The 16,294-nt window shown below is 45.6% G+C and overlaps 3 non-coding genes across 3 annotated transcripts; all 3 read right to left on the reverse strand.

The window, feature by feature from the left end:
- Window positions 1-344: 344 nt before the first annotated feature.
- Window positions 345-535, reverse strand: LOC146268975 (U2 spliceosomal RNA). The gene has a single exon (XR_014768362.1). It is a non-coding gene; the product is annotated as a U2 spliceosomal RNA (small nuclear RNA).
- A 757-nt stretch (window positions 536-1,292) lies between these two features.
- Window positions 1,293-1,411, reverse strand: LOC146268976 (U5 spliceosomal RNA). Its single transcript, XR_014768259.1, has one exon. It is a non-coding gene; the product is annotated as a U5 spliceosomal RNA (small nuclear RNA).
- A 564-nt stretch (window positions 1,412-1,975) lies between these two features.
- On the reverse strand, window positions 1,976-2,166 carry LOC146268977 (U2 spliceosomal RNA). The gene has a single exon (XR_014768363.1). It is a non-coding gene; the product is annotated as a U2 spliceosomal RNA (small nuclear RNA).
- Between the last annotated feature and the right edge of the window lie 14,128 nt (window positions 2,167-16,294).

Below are 16,294 nucleotides of genomic sequence, written 5' to 3' on the forward strand. Positions count from 1 at the left end.
CTCTCACTCACTCACTCACTCACTCACTCACTCACTCTCACTCACTCACTCACTCACTCACTCACTCACTCACTCACTCACTCACTCACTCACTCACTCACTCACTCACTGTCTCCCCCATTTCAAGTCACTCACCTCACTTCAGTTTTTTTTTTTTTTTTTCTTTTTATATCTAAAAGGGCGGGAAAACGCCGCCGGCCGACGGGGCTCCGCCGCCGCCGCCGCGCGCGTCAAACCCCTTTTTTCACCTCATCGCCACAAAAACCCCAGCCCCAACCCCAAAAACCCCAGCCCCAACCCCAATCGCTCACTCCCTCGTTTTTTTCTCCCTTTGACACGCTTAGAAAGAGTGCACCCTTCCCGGAGGCGCTGCAATACCGGGGCGATGCGCGGAGCGGACGGAGCGAGCCCCTGTTCCGACTCCCTGTGGCAAAAATCCGTTTAATATGTTGTCCTCGCATGGAGGACGTATCAGATATTAAACTGATAAGAACAGATACTACACTTGATCTGAGCCAAAAGGCCGAGAAGCGATGACCCGCACTGCTCCGCGCCCCCCGCGCGCGGGGCCTCCGTGCGCCGGCCGGGACGTTTGGGCGCCGGCCCCTCTGGCGACCGCCGGACCGAGAACGGCCCCGACGACGGAAGCCAAAAGGAAACGCCGACGCCGCAGAGGAAGAAGAAGAAGCGGCGGCGGCGGCGGGGACCGAGAAGACGGCAGCTAAAAGCAAAGGCCAAGCGGGCCACGGAAGAAGAAGCAGGGACCAAGAGGAAGCAGGGACCAAGAGGAAGAAGAAGCAGGGACCAAGAGGAAGCAGGGACCAAGAGGAAGCAGGGACCAAGAGGAAGCAGGGACCAAGAGGAAGCAGGGACCAAGAGGAAGCAGGGACCAAGAGGACCAAGAGGAAGCAGGGACCAAGAGGACCAAGAGGAAGCAGGGACCAAGAGGACCAAGAGGAAGCAGGGACCAAGAGGACCAAGAGGAAGCAGGGACCAAGAGGACCAAGAGGAAGCAGGGACCAAGAGGACCAAGAGGAAGCAGGGACCAAGAGGACCAAGAGGAAGCAGGGACCAAGAGGACCAAGAGGAAGCAGGGACCAAGAGGCCCAGCGGGCCACGGAAGGAGCAGGGACCAAAAGGCCAAGGGATCGGGATTAAGCAGAGGAAAAAGGAAGACAAAAAGACCTGCACGCACGCACGCACCCACCCACCCACCCACCCACCCACCCACCCACCCAGCCGCCCAACGCTAACCTTACCCTGCTTTTTTTCCTCACAAATCCATCAGGCTCTGCCCTCCCTCGGGCAAAGCCGACCAAAAATACCACGTCCCGCTCGTCGGCGCTCCCCTCCACGGAAGTCTTTAGTAAAAGGCGAAAGGCTTGTGCGTGCTGAAGGGGAGCCAGAGTGACCGTTTTTGAAACCGCCCAAACGGCCCGCTCCCGACCCCTCCGTTGGCCCTGGCTCGCTCGTCCGCGGCGGCATCCTTCCTTTCCGGGAAAAGGCGTGGAAACGCCACCGGCCGCAAAGGGGCTTTCTCTCTCTCTCTCTCTCTCTCTTTCACTCTCTCTCTTTCACTCTCTCTCTCTCTCTCTTTCACTCTCACTCACTCACTCACTCACTCACTCACTTTCACTCTCACTCACTCACTCACTCACTCACTCACTCACTCTCACTCACTCACTCACTCACTCACTCACTCACTCACTCACTCACTCACTCACTCACTCACTCACTCACTGTCTCCCCCATTTCAAGTCACTCACCTCACTTCAGTTTTTTTTTTTTTTTTTCTTTTTATATCTAAAAGGGCGGGAAAACGCCGCCGGCCGACGGGGCTCCGCCGCCGCCGCCGCGCGCGTCAAACCCCTTTTTTCACCTCATCGCCACAAAAACCCCAGCCCCAACCCCAAAAACCCCAGCCCCAACCCCAATCGCTCACTCCCTCGTTTTTTTCTCCCTTTGACACGCTTAGAAAGAGTGCACCCTTCCCGGAGGCGCTGCAATACCGGGGCGATGCGCGGAGCGGACGGAGCGAGCCCCTGTTCCGACTCCCTGTGGCAAAAATCCGTTTAATATGTTGTCCTCGCATGGAGGACGTATCAGATATTAAACTGATAAGAACAGATACTACACTTGATCTGAGCCAAAAGGCCGAGAAGCGATGACCCGCACTGCTCCGCGCCCCCCGCGCGCGGGGCCTCCGTGCGCCGGCCGGGACGTTTGGGCGCCGGCCCCTCTGGCGACCGCCGGACCGAGAACGGCCCCGACGACGGAAGCCAAAAGGAAACGCCGACGCCGCAGAGGAAGAAGAAGAAGCGGCGGCGGCGGCGGGGACCGAGAAGACGGCAGCTAAAAGCAAAGGCCAAGCGGGCCACGGAAGAAGAAGCAGGGACCAAGAGGAAGCAGGGACCAAGAGGAAGCAGGGACCAAGAGGACCAAGAGGAAGCAGGGACCAAGAGGAAGCAGGGACCAAGAGGACCAAGAGGAAGCAGGGACCAAGAGGACCAAGAGGAAGCAGGGACCAAGAGGAAGCAGGGACCAAGAGGAAGCAGGGACCAAGAGGAAGCAGGGACCAAGAGGAAGCAGGGACCAAGAGGAAGCAGGAAGCAGGGACCAAGAGGAAGCAGGGACCAAGAGGAAGCAGGGACCAAGAGGAAGCAGGGACCAAGAGGAAGCAGGGACCAACAGGAAGCAGGGACCAAGAGGAAGCAGGGACCAAGAGGAAGCAGGGACCAAGAGGAAGCAGGGACCAAGAGGCCCAGCGGGCCACGGAAGGAGCAGGGACCAAAAGGCCAAGGGATGGGGATTAAGCAGAGGAAAAAGGAAGACAAAAAGACCTGCACGCACGCACGCACGCACCCCTTTTTTCACCTCGTCGCCACAAAAACCCAAGCCCCAACCCCAAAAACCCCAGCCCCAACCCCAATCGCTCACTCCCTCCCTCGTTTTTTCCCTTTGACACGCTTAGTGTCAAACGCTAACCTTACCCTGCTTTTTTTCCTCACAAATCCATCAGGGGCAAATCCATCAGGGGCATCCCCGACCGCCGCACGTCGACCCCCACCCTCCCCCTTAAACTATCCTCCACCCTTTTGACACACCTCCACCCCCCAGTCCACCCCCCGCTGCACCCACTCCTTCCTCGCCTGCCACAACACCCGTTTAAACAAGCTGATGATCAGCCACAGGAGGAAGCGGTTACGCCTCCCCCCGACCACCCCACACCCCTCTCCACCCTCACCCATGTGAGCCTAAACCCCGTGACCACCCTACCCAGCAACACCCCCGCCCTGGCCCACACTACCCCAGCATAAGGACAGTCCCACATGACATGTCTTATGGACTCGTCACCACTGCAGGTGGCCCGCGGGCACACCGGGGTCCGTGCCAGGCCATGCCAGTACATGATCTCACGCACCGGCAGGCTGTAAAAGGGCGGGTCCGAATATGTTGTCCTAAGAACAGATACTGTTTTGAAATAATTTATTGATCTTTTTCAGCCAGACAGTGTTAAAAACACATTTCAAATGTTACATTTTCAATTGCTCGGTATGGCAGAGGGCCTGAAGGATTGCAATGTCACGTGTGACAACTTATTCACCTCTTGCGAACTCGGACGCAACCTCATGACCATGGTTGGCACGGTCCGAAAGAACAGGTCTGAGCTCCTGTCTGAGCTGCTAGCAACGAAGAGGCGACGGGTGCTGTCGTCGCAGTTCACCTTCACTCCCACGACCGCTCTTGTTTACTACCTCACCGAGAAAAACTAGAACGTTTGACTTATGAGCAGATGCCAAAATCGTTGACAGAGACAACGGTAAACCGACCATCGTTCTAGACTACAACTGCAACAAAGGAGGTGTAGACGATCTAGGTAAGGTTGTCACATACTGCCCGCTGGCCCCTTGTCATCTTCAACAACATGATTGACTTCTCCTCCAACAATGCCTGTGTGATATGAAGAAGTTAACCCCAACTGGGTGCCTCGCAAGTGCAACATTTTGAGTTTTTTCCTCAAGCAGCTTGGCAGGGTACTCGTGACTCTGCTGATTGAAAAAAGATGATGTCTCCCCACACAGAAGAGGCGCCGGCGATTGTGAGAGGTCTCCATGATCGCTGTCGCGATCCACCTCTTCAACGGCAATTTGAAGAGGCTGATGATGACAACAACTAAGTAAAGTGAGTAAGAGGGGTCTGCTTAAGTCACAAAGTCCTGTTACCACATGCATTGGGTGTATAGACAATGTATTGAGGCAGCGTTAGGAGGGTTATCCCTGGCGCTGTCTCCAGATTGTGCATGGTGCGACCACTTTTCATAATTCAAAAATAAAGTGAAACATTTTCTTATAACCCTTGCGTTGTCTATCTAGTGTGTTATGTCACTCTCGTGCCGTATCCAAGTTGTAACTCGCCGAGCCTGGTCTGGTCTAGTACACCTCTCTAGCGCGGTATCCACATTGATGTGATGTTGTGAAAACTTTTCACAATAAAAATAAAGTTAAATATTTGAAATACTTACCTTTTCTACCTAGTTTGTTACGCCACTCTCGTGCAGTATCCAAGTTGTTGAGACTCACCACACCTAGTCTGTTATGACACTCGTGCTTTATCCAAGTCATTGTCCCAACATTTTCTTTCATACCATTACAAAGTCACAGTCTCAATCTTGTCAGCAGTATGTGGCTAGAACAACAGAAGAGAACATCTGAGTACATTGGATCGGCGTTTCCTCTGAAGTCAGACAGTGCCAGCTTGTGGGTTAAGGGAAGGGGCTCAGATTGGTGGGAATCTTAAATAGACCAAGGTCAATAAAAACTTCCCAGCCATCATCATGTTTGACCCATTGTTTACCTATAACAACTATATACATATTTATGAATGTTAAACAGAGGGTATGAAATAAACAACAAATGAAATATGTATAGTAAACATGGGATATTATATAAAAGAGGAAATGGAACCCTAACCCAACTATATACAAATATAGCTGCAAGCAGCAATGAGGTGGCCAAGCAGGTAAAATTAACAAAATACATTTTTGACATTCTCAGAACAAGGTTCTGTATCCTTCACATCTATAACAAATGTAGTTTTTAAACAAATTATGCTAGCAAGTATTACTGTACAACTGTAATTACTGCTTAATACAAGGTTACAAGCTACAATTATTGCAACACAATGGGAAAACTTTCTCCAACATTTATTTTGATAATTGTTGTCTAGCACATTTTCACTATTACTGTATTTACAGAAGTACACTTACCCCCCTATATTGACGATCTGAAACGCAAGTATCAAATCGCAAAGCGCAAGTAACTTTGAGGGAGCGACTTCCGCTTGGTTGTTATTTTGCCAGCGGGATAAATGACTTTGCGCCTGGCGCAAATCTAAAAAGGGTTGGTCTGAAGTAGCTACATTACTAATGGGTGTGGTTTGGGCGTAACGTGCAATCAGAGCATCATCTCACATTCCCTTTAAGAGCAGCACTTGTTCCATGGCGAATTGCCATTATAATGGCATATTTGCCAGGCACACGTCAGGAGCGGTTCACAGGAGGAGACCAACGTTCTCGTCAGAGCTGTTAAAGATAGAGAAATGACATAGTATGGGAAATTAGCTTTGGTTAAACAGTCATGGGAGGAAATTTCCACAGTTGTTACAAATAAAGTTCACATACATAGACATTTAATTTATAATCATTGAAGAAATGTAACACGCCATAAATCAAAAATGTAACATAGCTTCGCAGAAAGAAGACCCTGGCCTCGCCAGCAGTGCGCACGGACCAAGGTTGCGCACTTAAAATAGCATTTGAATAATGCGCCATTGACTTGAGACCACGTTTTCCCTGGTCAATAGCGGAATTGTTTTTCGGAAACTGCAAGATAGCACCTGGGATTGTTTGCGCCGGAACACGCCTCCTTTTTCACTGAACTGCCCATGGGAGCGCAAAGTCATTTTGATGTGCGTCTGTGGAGGGAAAAGTCGCCTTTGCGTCGAGTGCAAACTAGGAATGACACTTGCGTCGTTGACTCAATTGCGCTGGGTGCAAGATAGGGCCCTTAGACTGCAAGGTGAACCACAAAGAGTATTTTAGAAAATGATTCCCGCTCCACAGTCTGGAATCTACACAATCTTTAGAGTTTTTTAGAATCTTTAGAACGATCCGTGCTAACCTACCAAAAAACAGTTTGTCGCTGAAATTCCAGTCGATGCGTACGCATGCCTAGTTTCTTCAGGGAGTAATAGGATTTTGGTGGCACGGTTCGACACGTGATCATTCTACACCACTACAGTAGATGCTTTTTGTCAATATGGATGGCAAATAGAGGATGGGACCTTGCACGTCACCTGGATGACCTTGAATTTGGCCCCGACAGTGTTTTGCATGTGATACACTGTGGCTGCAAAAGTGCCTGTGAGACAGGCAGATGTTAATTTTCTGCAGGAATGTTTTGCACAGACTTATGTTGTTCGTTTAACCCTGTAAGACCCCTTGTAATAAAATTACAATGTCACCTTTAGCTCTTTAATTGCTGATTTCCTTTTATTTGGAAAGACAACATTTATCCAATAGCTTTGGAAGGCAAGACAATAAGACCCATTGGTTATGTATGTGTGGTCGTTCAAAAATAAATATTATTTGCAAATGGTTTTTTTTGGAGACCTAAAGGAAATGTTGAAATTTGTATTCAGGCCTTACAGGGTTAAGTGTTGGCTATGCTTAGCTCCATCTCAGAAGGGACTAACCTTCCAGCCAGTTAGATAAAATATTAACAGATTAAGACCGTCTTTGACTCACTTATACCGGTAGAAATCTATAGTAATAATAATTTTCAAAAAATAAAAACAGTCTTTATTTTTGTACTGACAGTCTGTGTTCAACACACGTTCTCTTTCACCTTTATTGTAAACCCTTTACTATTGTACAAGACTGCTCACATACAAGTAATTATCCCACCAGGCTGTTTAACAGCTAGGTCTAGCCCATTACACCCCTCAAGTACAATATATTAAACTCTTGACAATAACAGTGACATAACGTGTTGTTGCATTTAGCACTAACAAAGGCTTGTTTAAAAACCACTGTGAAAACAGAATGGAGGCTCTTTCCCTATACTCAAACTGTACATTACCTATGACCACCAACACGCGTTAAAGGCAAACAGTCCAACAAGCCTGTCCTGTGCAGCAAAGGAGAACATGTCCTGGCATGAAGGGGTCAGTCTTGCTAAATCCCAAATCTAAATCCAGTCCTTTGCAGGAGAGACAATTTGTGTTGGTCAAAATTTCCTGGGGGGTATTCCAGGTAGTAGGTTTAGTAAAAACTTTGAGTTGTTTAACCCTGAAAAGAGGCTTTCTCCAAGGATTCCGTTCCAGAAAGAGAGTTAACAAAACCTTTTGGTAAGTTTCCATGGTAACCTACTCTGTGAAACTAACCTTCTCGCTAGCAGGTTTTCCATGCCAAACTCTGCGTTTCTACCTATCCCTCAGTGTTGCCAAATTAGTGACTTTGTCACTAGATCTGGCAACTTTCAAAACCCTCCTGGGGACTTTTGTTGTCAAAAGCAACTAGCGACAAATCTAGCGACTTTTTACGGTGTTGTTGAAGACTTGCTGGAGTTTTCTTTTCTTGCATGGATAGTAGCACGGATAGCAGTTTACCTCACACAGCCTCAGTCGCTTACTCACCTCTATCGTGAAACCCTTGCTAGCTAGCGATGTTGTCAAAGTCAAAATTATATTCACAATAATACAGTAATTATTGGGAATCTAACACAGAGTTTAAAGGCTGGTTGAAGCTGTTTATTGTGGATGATACAGGGGCACACTGTCTGTATTAAAAGGCTGAGTTATACACCAATCATTAAGACATTAAAAACCACTTGGCAACTCAGAAACACTCAAGGGTCAAAACCCTACAATACTTCCACTCAAAGGAAGCTGCCATTAATGATTTTTTTTTAAATACACTGCAAAAAAGGCTGAATCTACCATGGCATTAGGTATTGCTGAACACTGTTCCATGCTAGCATGTGACCATATTGGGGAAGCATGCAAAGCTGCCTTCTCTGACTCCGCTGGTGTTCATTTTAAAATTAGAGAATTAATCATATATTACAGTACAATTCATGAACTGTCCATCACCAGCTGTATCACGGGCACGGCACTATCCATAATTCCAGTTATTAATATTTGTGACATCTTAATCACCGAATGCATCACAGGCACTGTACACTTGTGAACATAGCAACAGGATCAATGCTCGTACGACTTTATAAAGGAAGCATGTATTGTGCTTATTAAATTGACGTCTTATGAACTTTGGCGTGTGCTTAGGCTTAAACATTGTCTCACACAGGGTCTGGGAAATAGGCTGTATATTGTGTCGTTATATCTCCCTTTCAGAAGCAACCTTGAAACCAGGCTGAGACAGCACCCGAGCAGGTGGGACGTGTAGGCAAGAACAACTCCCTACTACACAGGAGAACAAGCTTAACCCTCTTCTTGTGTTTTTTGTTTTACTGCACTGTATAATAAATGTTGGGACAGGGACAGATAGTTCGTTGGACTTCGTGAACCAGCCCAAACTCTGTTGTGGGTAGGGAAACGTAGACGACCCCAGAGCTCTGTACTTGTTGATTTCCAACTGCTGCATTAAAGCTGATATTATTGGACCTCTGCGACTCCAGACCACTCTTTCTAGAACACAGATTTGTGTCATTGAATACCATCATTAAATATTTGAATAGACACAATAATTTTAAATCCTTCAAAATGCACAGGATAAAGTGCACTGAAATGATTAATGGTTCTCTAGCACCATACTTTCAAAAAAAAATTGTAGCAGATGTGGGTGACCAGCGTTTCAGCCTCCTTCTGGATGAGTCCACAGACATCAGCGTTTCCAAGTACCTGGGGATAGTGATAAGGTACTTAAGTGAATAGGGGGTACCTGCAGAGCCGGACACCCCGGACAGCTGGAGAGCTGCAGTTTTAGGACCGCAGTTCTAGGACCCTTGTTTTATCTGACAGCGCCATGTAGCGAATGGGATAAACATGGACCGGAACAAGATAATATTTTCCTGCAGTAGTGAATATTATAGGATTACAGCTCAGAACAAGACGGACTAGAATCAGAATGTAAGTAGCTAATGTGAATCGCGTATGGTTATGTTTAAAACAATTCTGGTGTCTTTAATTGGACAACGTTAGCTAGCTAACTTCAACTTTGCTGTTGAAATAATTTCAAGACACTGGAGTGGTTTTCAACATCAAACTACTTTATTAGCTAGAGCTAACATTCAGTAGTTATAGCGCTAGCTCTACACACATAGCTACCTTAAAAAACAACTGTAAATTGTTACTCTGTTTATTTGTTTAATGAAACAGTAGCCCGATGTAGGTTATGTAAATCAAGTATTGTTCAACATATTTAAGTTAGCTAAACGTTCAAAACAATTCTGGTACAATTATCTGTTCACTTATGTACCTTGAGCTACAATTCTTGTATGAAATGTCCTATATAAATAAAGTCTTACTTACTCATGATAATTTTATGAAATACGAACTTAGAGACTATTTGTTTTGTTTTATTGAAACCAAGCCCAACTACTGTATGTGTCTTATGATAAAGCCAGCACATTAATAAAACTTCAAAAAAATGATAGGTTAAAAGTAAGATTGGATGGTTGTGGATTGGATCTGTCAGCTAAACGAAATCTGCAGCATACTGTCTTAAAAATTAACCATATAATTTTTGTTGGCCGTCATATAGGCTACGGCCTGAGTATGCTGAGGAATATGTCCCTGCAGGATGCAGAAAAGGTCTTTATATCTGGACCAGTTTATCATTGGAGGTAAGTAGAGAATGTACCTTTTCTGCACAATGTCATACAACTTTATAATCTACTATTAATACCTTTATTATCAACCACTTAAGTAATGCTAATTAATGTACACTACTTTGTTAGGCTAACTGATATTTATGCTTACCTAGAAGTAATATTGTCTGTACCATTTCAGTGAAGTGGAGGAGTTTGATAGGGGGATATCTGAACAATTGCGCACTGAAGGGAGACCATTCAAGTAGTAGCGTTAAGTAGTGCTGTTACCGACTTCACAATATGTGTTTATTTGGTTTTCTTGCTTTTATCTCTCATTGAAGGATGAAGTTGTATGGAGGTCTAGATGGAGTGTTGTGGAGGGGTGATTGTTTATTTTGAATAATTGTCAAACAATGACAATGTATATCTTGAATCTGCCCTGAGTCAACCTTGTGTCTTGCCTCTCTAACATTACACATTTGTGGTTGAGATTGAGTGACTGCAAATGCCATAGCAAATAGAATAGAACTTCACTTTTCCAGAACTTTGGACGTGTCAGACACATCCAAAATGTAGCATGCACACAGGCATGTGTAGTATTAACAGGAATATGAAAGTTGATCTGATCCACTGATGTGATCAATGTTTTGAGTCATGTCCAATACAAAACATCATCTAGCATGCCCATCATAGAGGTTCACCACCAGCAGCAGAGAAGGAAGCGGCGGATCCTCCGCAGCACAACCATCCCACATCACTCAAAGAAAATGTTTTTTTTTGTCATGATGACATTAAATAAACTAGAGAGGGTACAATTTCTGGGGAAATTGTAGGGTGTGCTTGCTTGCTTGCTTCAGTTGCAGGTGGGTCAGTTTTCCCTTCTAGTGATATTACAAGCATTTAGCCTACTCATATTGCATAATTCACTAAGAACACCCTTTGAAACAAGGAACCCCCTTTGAAACAAGCTACTGTTACGGTGCGTGTCCATTACAGCGGAGCAGCGCGGAGCGTCGGCTTCCAATCAATTTTCAATGAAACCGCGCGTCGACGCTGGTGTAGGGCATTGTGGGAAGGCGAGCGGGGCGTCGAAAGTTGGATTTTCTCAACTTTATGTATGTTAACAAGTGTGCTCTCAACTTGTATTATATTTCTGTTTTGTTTCGTTCATTTATTGAATACTGACACCTGTGGTTGTTAATGTGGGTGTGTACCTGTAGTGTCATTGGAGTGTTAACCTCTTAGGCATCCTGTTAAATGTGCCTAAACAGCATACCCAAAGTAAATTGAAAGCTGTTCTTGAACCATTTGGAGTACATGCATGTAAATGGTCTCTTTTGAAAGCTGACACTCTGAAGTTTTGTCCCCTGTTGTCAGGACCCATGTTAGTCCTACTGGTGTTGAGTAATAGAAGCTTGAACACAAGGAAATTGAAAGAATCAATTTCCGCCTAGATTTTGTTTTGAAAACAATAGCCTGAAGAAGCCTAGAAGTGGTAGGTATTAGCTGGAAGACAAAATTGGACACTAGCCTGAAGCCTGACCCAATACAACTCAAAAGTAAATCATAAAACCATAAAAAATTAATGTTATACAGATGTTTTTCTAAGGGTACATCCAGGCGTTTTCTGAAAGTGCCCTTTGGAGACTCCAAAAGGACCCTTGGTAACCATGGCCACATACCTAGAATAAAAAGCTACAACTTTTGAACTCTTTCACGTACAGTCATATGTTTGGGCTCTAATGAAAGGTGACACTTAGAGCTATAATATCCCATATTCAGATTCACCATTAGTGGTGTTGAAACAGAGTAACTGAGGCATAAGAGTGCTTTTTACCTTGAACAAAGTAAACGTTGTGCAAATAAAGAGTCAAAACAAGAGCTATCGTGGAAAAACTAGTTTATATAAAGAAAAACACACCAAACTATTTACAAACAGTGAATTGTTCACACTCATTTACAATTTCACAAAATGTTTTGGGCGACATGCCAGTCATTGTAGCAGTCACGTTTGGGAACAAAGCACAAAGCCACATCGCAGGTTGAACACTTCACTGGTGTCAGTGAACCACAGTGTTTGCACCTCAACCGACCAGCGGTGCTGTGTCCACTGATATGCACTGTCCTGTGACTAGCTGTGGGTTGAGGCACGATGGAAGATGAGGGACCGGGTAAGGGTTGAGACCTCAACTCTGCCAGCTCAGCAGCTAGGGTCTCTCTGAAGGCCTTGTGGGACAAAGGTACCTGCCCTTTTCCTTTTGCAATGTCTTTGTGAAGGAGGAAGGCGTTCACAATCCCAATGTCCAAGAAATGATAAAAGAAGGTTTTGTACCATCTCTGGGTCTTGTGGAGTACTTTGTAGTATCCGATTAATGCATCAGAAAGGTCCACTCCACCCATGCACTGGTTGTAGTTCTTGACCACTGGCGGAACTGGGATGTCTGTCAGTACCCAGCGCTGATCTGCACCTTTGACCCTCCTCTGCACCGTGTCCTGTCCATGTGCCGTGTGGAGTGTTGAACAAAAGAAGACGTCCCTTGTGTCTCGCCACTGGACAAAGATGAGGGGGTCGTTCCTTATCCAGCAAATGCTGCCGCGGGGAGATTTAGAGTCCAGACTGTTTTCTTTTGTTTTTGGGAATCCAATTCTGTTTGTCTGGATGGTTCCGCATGCCCAGATCCTCTTCTGAAGGAGGTCTTGGAAAAGGGTGGGACTTGTGTAAAAATTGTCAACAAAGAGTTTGTAGCCAGTGCCCAGCAACTGTGTGTCTATTAGCTCCATCACTGATTCATAGCTGAGACCCTTGCCAGTGTTTCCTTGGAGCTTTCCTTCATACACAAAAAGGTCCATGTGTATCCACTTTTCGAGTCAGCCAGAACAAACAGTTTGTATCCCCAGCGAACAGGCTTATTTTTCATATATTGTTTTAGTCCAATGCGAGCTTTAGAGGCAACCATCCTCTCGTTAATGGCAATATCCTGGCCGGGGTGATAGTTCCTTTTGCAGGCTTCTCTCATCTCCTGATAAACTGGGTTGATCTTGCAAAGACGGTTGAAGGCTGCTGTGCCTCTCCTCTGCTCATTAGCAGCATCGTCCGCCATGCTACTCAGATGAAGGGATCTGGAGATTTGGAGGAACTTCTTCCCGGTCATTACTTGTTTTGGGAAAGGGAAGCTGTGGAGTTTGTCCTTTCGCCAGTAATCAGTAAATGCAGAGCACTTTACTAGACCCATGTAGATTACCATAGAAATGAAGGTAAACATGTCCTGCAAAGTCAGATCAATCCAGGGACGAGTGGGTGTGGAGTGGTGAGTCGAGCCAAACTCATTGGTGTTTAGCAGGATCGTTTGTAAAACTGAGTATGTCCAAAACAGTTGGAAAAGTTGCAGGGCTGTGCAGGTCGCTGTCTGAATTAGCTGGGGTCCAGGTGGGTTCGTCGGCCTGAAAGTAGGCTGAGGTGGAGTGATGTCAGCAATGTCAACATAATTCCATCTCTCTCCAGATGGGCTTGTTGACGCTCCAGCTTTGGTTCTGCTGCTGCCTCTGCCTCTCCCCCTTCCTCTTGGCCTTCTCGTGCCGGCAGAACCTTTCTGTAGAGTTTGAGGCTCATCACTGGACGAGCTTCTGCTGCCCCCCTGTCCTGCTGCTGTACGGGGCCGCTTGCTAACTTGAGCAGGAATATCCGGCTCGTAGTCCTCATCAGATGTTTTCCTATAATGACGAAATAAACATTCCCATATTTTCTGTATTCTACTTTTCACAGGTTTACTGCCTCAAACATCAGCAGTACACACACTGAAACAAAGAGAAACACACCTCCCCGAAATACAGTCCAAACACTGAAACACGCACATGAACTTCTGTGGTAAATCATTATACACAAATAGTTTTTCTGGTGCTAGAAGAAATACTGGGTGCTTTAGCTATGTAAAAGCAATGTTATACCATGACAAATGGAGCTATCTTATTCAGTGAAACAATATAAAACAAAACTTACTTATCCAGGGTAATATCTCCTCCTTCCAGAAATAAATCCTCAGCTTCTGAATCAAAGTCCGAAAAATCAGTGTTTGACTCTGATAAATTGTCCGATAAATCACTATCATGTCCAGTTACTTCTTCCAAAACTTCTGCGAGACAATACTTCGTTTCCTGTGTCTTCTTCGCCATGTTGAAATCGATATCAAACTGCGTAAATTAGCTCCGTTACCACAGCGCGCACAACGAATGAACATATGCAGCTCTTTGCGCAGAGACGAAAGCTTTTCAATGTTTTCACTTACCTGGCAAGTCCCATACCATTGTTTTCAGAATGCGATTGGCTAAAAGACGTGTCATTCCATGATTGGTTTTGATTGGGCTGAAATTCAAACGAAGAAAACCCAGGTGGGCTGTAATGGCCCATCAATTCAGATGAGTCGTTTGTTGGCTGTTCAAGGCCTCGGACAAACAATGGAAGCTCCCAATAGGTCAATCTTGGTGCCAATCAAAGTGGGAGGATTCAATGGACATTTTGATGCCTTTGGATAGTAAATAGGCCGTTGCTAACCGGAGAAAAGTCCACTTTTATGTAAACAAGTTGTTTCTTCCGTCGGCTATCTTGCATAATGAAACAAAGGATAATGGCTATATATGAATGTAATACATTTTTGGGAACAAACTACTTGATATGGTTAGATACTTTGGACCTTTGGGAATGTAAGCAGATCAAGTTTTGATGGCATGTTTTGCATACCTGGACCTATTTGAATCGTTTAGGGTGAGTACAACTTTTTTCTTTGGCATTGTTGAAGGAACGGTCACCGGACAACGACGTTGACGGTACTTGCTATTGCGACTTGATCTTGAATTGGTTTATTTCAATGGAACCATAAGAATCGTAGCTTTCCAACAAGGTATCATATGTGTAGCCGTCTATAAAAAAAATTTTTTTATTGAGTGCGTTCTCGCTGAGGGAGGGGGGTGCAGCATTTCTGTATCGCGGGCGATACAGGACCTCTAAGAGGTTAATGAATAAATCTCATTGAGTGAGCGCAGCTGTTGCTGTGTGTTCGAAGTCAGTCACGTCATTGTGTTTACTCTGTGAATAGGTTATGGGCCCAGAGTAAGTCGAGATACACCGCGTTAGCGTGCTGAAGTATAGCACCATGAGTAACACTAGAAGATCAGGAGAATCTAGCGGTCGTGGCTTGTGTGTGACGGGGATGAAAAGAATTGGGAACTCTGGGAGACTAAGTTCTTGGGCCACCTCCGGCTGCAAGGGCTGAAAGGGATTATTACTACGGAGCCCGTGGGTGTGGAGACAGAGGAGGAAGTGATGAAGTGTTTTGTCCGTCTCTTCATAAACGGAGTGACTAAGTTCAGTTGAGTTCTGGATTTTAATAAGTATTTATCAATCTGCAGATTGGGAGAGAAAACCAGACCTCTGACAATAAATGACAACACCAGGCTTAGGTCTCAATCAAGTCTCTCTCTGCGCTGAAGGACAGAGGACCATCTTTTATAGGTCACAAGAATGTAAACATAGATAGTGACAGTCAGGCAGTAATGACGTTACAACAGTCTCAGAGAAAGAGATTAACAGCTCCCAACACATGACCACTCAAACTACAGAGTTCATAGTTGGAGCTCTCCTTGTAGTCATGACAAGGACCATTTAGCCAGTACTTTCTCCTGATTTCAAACATCTATTAACCCTGACACATAGACACAATCTACTCTTATTAATAGCAAGCTTACATGAGAAAATACTAACTAGTATCCAATGACTAGTTCTCTTGATTAGTGAATAATGTAAGCACACAGGAAATCTACATTTCTTCCACAGAAGCGGCCTCAAATGCTGAGGCATATGCTGAATTGATTCAATTCTTGGATGACAAGAGTTTATCGCTGGTAATGCGAGAGGCAGGGGATGATGGGTGCGCAGCGCTAAAGATTTTGAGAGACTATTATGCAGGTAAAGGAAGCAAGAGTAATAAGCCTGTATACTGAGCTGACCTCGCTTCAAAAGTCAAGCAGCGAGAGTGTGACAGAATATGTTATTTTAGTGGAAACCGCTATCACGGCATTACGAAATGCTGGAGAGACTTTAGGTGACAGGCTACTTGTAGCTATGGTTCTGAAGGGGTTTCCTGAGTCTTTTAAGCCTTTCTCCATCCATGTAACGCAATCGGATGAGACAATGAGGTTTGCCGATTTCAAAACAAAGCTTATAAGTTACGATGACATCGAAAAGATGCGTCCCCCAGCCGCTGAGGAAAATGTAATGACGGTGCGGCCGCGACAAAGAGCTGCGAGTCCCGCCAGTGCAGGCCCAACTGAACGTGGGGCTGAACGGGCTGCTCAAGCAGCCAGGGTGTCTGCATGAGAGGCCTGATGGTCGACTGCGGGGCAACCTCCCATATCGTCACAGACATCGCCAAGTTCAGGAGGTTTGACGACGAGTTCCAGGCCGGGACACA

The sequence above is a fragment of the Hypomesus nipponensis genome, chromosome 10 (genome assembly GCF_054491055.1).
Source record: "Hypomesus nipponensis isolate SF chromosome 10, ASM5449105v1, whole genome shotgun sequence".
Taxonomy (NCBI): Eukaryota; Metazoa; Chordata; class Actinopteri; order Osmeriformes; family Osmeridae; genus Hypomesus; species Hypomesus nipponensis.